Source organism: Neofelis nebulosa, chromosome 3, assembly GCF_028018385.1.
Source record: "Neofelis nebulosa isolate mNeoNeb1 chromosome 3, mNeoNeb1.pri, whole genome shotgun sequence".
NCBI lineage: Eukaryota > Metazoa > Chordata > Mammalia > Carnivora > Felidae > Neofelis > Neofelis nebulosa.
The window spans coordinates 108,987,847-108,992,673 of record NC_080784.1 but is presented as its reverse complement, the minus strand read 5'-3'; the positions used below and the strand labels follow the sequence as shown (position 1 = coordinate 108,992,673).

Below are 4,827 nucleotides of genomic sequence, written 5' to 3'. Positions count from 1 at the left end.
TAATTTATCTTGATGAGCATCTTTTTCTGTGCCTATGGCTATTTGTATATCTTTTTTGGAGAAATGTCTGTCCAAGCCTTTGCCCATTTTTAAATTGGATTATTTTTATTGTTGAATTTTAGGATTTTCTTATATATTCTAGAATTGATCCTTTACCAAATATGTGATTTTCAAATATTTTTACTGTTTTTGTGTGTTGCCTTTTTACTGTGCTGATAGTATCTTTTGACGTACTTTTTTTTTTTGTTATTCATGAAGTCTGTTTTGTCTATTTTCTATTGTCTATGTTTTTGGTGTCATATCCTAGAAACAACTGTCAAATCCAATGTCATGCAGTTTTGTCCTCCTGCCTTCTAAGATTTTATTATTTTAGATCTTACATTAAAGTCATAGATTCATTTTGAGTTAGTATTTGTATATAGTATTAGGTTAGGATCCAACTTCATTTTCTTATATCTAAAAAAAGGAAGACAAAAGGTCTCCTTAAAACTCACAAAATTTTTTCAAATTGAGAGGATATTTTCACATTTGTATTACTATATATATAAAATACTATCATATACAATGATTCAGTTCTAAATGAAAAACAGCTGGTCTCATAAATATTTTTTATAATGTAACAACTGCAAGGCATGACATTTATTTTGAGTTTATTTGAACTATATATGTAACTTTAGATCTCCAATTAAAGCCTTTAAGAAATTCAATAGTTTCCTACACTCCATAATGTTGATTTTGTTATAATTTTATGTAATTTCATATTACTGGACATTTCAGATGATATTCATGTATAGTATAATAAAAATATGACTTAAAATTGCTCTTTTTGTTTCTTTATTTCTATAGGTTAATTAAAATAATAGAAAAACAACAAGTGAGTGAGAGAGACAAAATTTGTTGTTAGGTGGTATGAATTACTTTTTTAAAAAAAGAAAATTGAATTAAAGGTCAGGAGACAGGGAACAGTCTAGATTTTTCAGAGTAAATTGTTCTGATTATAGAAAAACCACCAGATTTCCTATGCTTCCTGTGCTTCAATTTAATCATTGCATAATTAGAGACTTGCAAAAGGAGCACACCTATAAGTTTCTCTGAAATCCATCCTATCAATACAGGCAGTTTAAAAAAGATGCTATAATTTATACTCTCAAAGGACTCTCTTCAGACATCATGCAGGTCACCTCTGGCCAGTGATTAGAGTTAAATAAGTCACCACATCCTGATATTCAAATAGCCACAGGATAAATTGGCATCGAAGTGCTAAATATGGTAAGTGTAAAGTTGTGAATAAAACATGTTTTTATTAGAAAAACAATGGTGTGGTGTTTGTGAAATAAATAAAAATGCATATGAGAATATACGTTAAGGAGCAATCTAAGCTGATTAGAAGAAAATGATCATTTTGGCAAATAAAGTTGCTTGGGGGAAAATCTCTTTATTTAATATAAGATATCAGCTACACTTTTAACATTTGAGCCATGGCAGTTAATTGAAGAGGGGCAGTAGAATGATTAAATGTATTCTAGCCATCATTATAGTATTTTTATGTATATAAATACACACATGCATTTATTTAAACATCAAGTAATTAGACAAAGCAAAATGTATTAATGTGTTTTAATTCACAAATTATGACTAAAAAGATGTTTAGTTAAAACAATATATATGTCGCATATACTATCTATAAAATATAGATAATATATGCTAAACATATATATATAAAATATGGAACTATATATGTTAGTTTAACAATATGTTTAACATATCTGGAACATATCTAAGAAGTGCATTGTTCTGTACCAATCTGTTCCAATCTGTTTGGGTTCATGTTTCCAGGTAATTTCATAAGTTTCTTTTGTTGTTGTTGAACTATATACTTAATTTGAACAAGTCAGGGTCCTATTCATTCATATTGGGAAAAGGAAAGGGGTTTCTTATACAGAACATGCACTCCAGTGATGGACTGACTGCAAGTATTAGTTTTGTAATATAGTTTCTCACATGTGATTTGTTACTATAAATTTGTAAACAGTAAATATCATTCTTCTTTCAACATAAATGTAATAATTATTTTGGCTCCCTGCTAAACAGGAGGGGGCTTTATTGAATTTTTATTATTGGTGGGCAGTGAGGGATGGATGTACTTGTTCAACAAGGGAGGGAAAACCTTGCATTAAAAAACAAACAAACAAAAAACAAAAAACTAGGTCACATTAGTTGGCCTGAATGAAAGTTCTACACGCATGGGAGCCAAAAGATGTCATAAAATGTAAGCATGTGGGATGGGAGTGGTTCAAGAGAAAACTTGGGGAAAGCTGAAGTGTTCTATTTGTGTGAAGACGTTTATAGGAACTTTAAACTAATGAGGACAAAAGACACTCTGGGAATCTCCTACTATTTACTTGGTCACTGTTTGCCTAATATTAATTTCAAGACAACTTAGGAACTAAAAAAGAAGAAATAGTATGTTGGAATCATAATTAATAATCATATTTAATTTATGTGATGGATAATATTTTGTATCCTCTTGGCTGGGCCACGGTGCTCACGTCTGTGGTCAAACAGTATTTTGGATTTTTCTGTGAGGTCTTTCGGATGAGATTAATATTTAAATGCGTGGGGGCCGTGGAGGTTGCTCGGCGGAATCACCCATGGCTGGAGATCAGCCCCAAGTCCGGGGTCCCATTTTCTGGAGGTCACTGGAGTTTGTGGTGACTGTTGCTTGCCTCCCCCACCACCCCAGCTGCCATCTCCTCCCGTTGGGCTGCAGCCTTCTCCTTTTTTTCCTTCTCCTGAGCGGGGATGCTCTCCTTCATGCTGTGGGCACTTCCTGTGCTGAGCTCCTGGTGTCTTGTCCGCTCCCGGAGTTGTTCCCTGCTACTACCGACTCCTCATTCATGCTCCTGCACCTTTGCACCGTAGGCGACACAGGCACCAATATGTCCAACCGAGTGGTGGTCAGGGAAGCTTGTCATGCCAGAAACTAGTACACAGCCTCAGGACCGCAGTTGACTGCAACAGCGAGGTTAGCTTTCACAAGCACAGTCTACGGAAAGAGCCGCGAGAGCCATTATTGCACCCCATGCAGGATATGCAGTACTGTGGGTCTTGTGCTGCTCATGCTTACAAACAAGTGGATCCATCTACTACCCGGAGAATTTTCACCCCGATGCCTTCTCATCCTGTGCCTCTCTTGTGATGTGTACTTTCCAGTGTGGATATACAGAGAACACCTCTGTATGACCTTCATATTGACCAAAAGATTTTTGAGAGCTATGGAAGATAGGAATGTTTGAACACATGTCTCTGTAGACACATGAAAATGAACACAGTGTTGAAATGCATTTGCCTTATACGGGTAAAGCCATGGAAAGTCAGGAGGATGAGTTTACTATTATTCCTATACTAGTTGGAGCTTTGAGTGAATCAAAAGAACAGGAATTTGGAAAACTCTTCAGCAAATACCCAGCAGATCCTAGTAATCTCTTTGTGGTTTCTTCTGATTTCTTCCACGGAGCCAAAGATTCTGTTACAGTTACTATGATGAATCCCAGGAGAAGATTTATAGATCCATTGAATATCTAGATAAAATGGGCATGAGTATTAGAGACCAGTTAGACACTATATTAGCAATTACTTGAAGAAATAGCATAATACTATATGTGGAAGATATCACTGGAGTGTTATTAAATGCTATCACAGAGCTCCAGAAAAATGGAATGAATATGACCTGTTCCTTTTTGAATTATGCCCAGTCAAGCCAGTGTAGAATCTGCCAAGACAGTTCAGTGAATTTTGCAGTGGCAACACTCGTGGTCCACTCAAACTCTGAATCCCCAGAGATGCCGCCTGCGCATACTCATTCTCTGTCTGGAGTCCCAGCCTAGCCCTAACCAAGATACTGGTTCTGGTTTTGGGGGGATTCTAGAATCTCAAACTAATAGAACTTTCTTCTTTTCTAGTAGCTGTAGTCCTTCCTTAATTTCAACTCATTAAAAAATGCTTTATAGTTTAGGGCAGTGGAAGGAAGGCTGGCATAAAAATATTTTGATCAAAAAAGATGATGGGGCACCTGGGTGGCTCAGATGGTTAAGTGTCCTACTCTTTATTTAAGTGCAGTTCATGATCTCAAGGTTTGTGAGATCAGGACCCACATGGGGCTCCATGCTGACAGTGTAGAGCCTGCTTGAGATTCTCTCTCTCCCTCTCCATCTGTCTCTCCCCCCCAATAAATAAATAAACTTAAAAACAAACAAAAATGACAATGTAAAGGCCCAATTGTGATAGTTTTTTGAAAGTGACTTGTAAATCATTTGCCCTATTATTAAATTAATTTATTTATTTTTGAGAGAGAGAGAATACAAGTGGGAGAGGGACAGAAAGAGAGGAAGAGACAGAGAATCCGTAGCAGGCTCTGAGCTGTTAACATGGAGCCCAACGCAGGGCTGGAACTCACCAACCGTGAGATTATGACCTGAGCTGAAATTAAAGAATTGGATGCTTAACTGACTAAGCCATCCAGGTGCCCCCATTACCATATCCTAAATCTGCACTCTTTGCACACTGGTGCACATAATTCCGCGCTCAGAATAGTTTTGCAAATTGTACACAAACAAAAAAAAAAAGTGGAAGCTTTTTAATAAAGAAATTGCATTTGTAAATGATCTGTATTAGAATGTAATAAATCCCCAGTTATCTTCAATTACTACTGTGTTGTACAATAGACACCTTCTATTTGAGTTGCTAATATAAAGGGCTACACAACTCAAAAAGAAAAATTCATTTCAGGGACTTTGAGTAAAGCAGAGTGTCCTCAGTGATCAGGGA

The 4,827-nt window shown here is 36.1% G+C and overlaps 1 pseudogene; it reads left to right on the top strand.

Annotated features, from left to right (window-relative positions):
• The first annotated feature begins 2,933 nt into the window (after positions 1–2,933).
• LOC131508032 (protein MEMO1-like) lies at positions 2,934–3,887 on the top strand (annotated as a pseudogene).
• Positions 3,888–4,827: the final 940 nt, after the last annotated feature.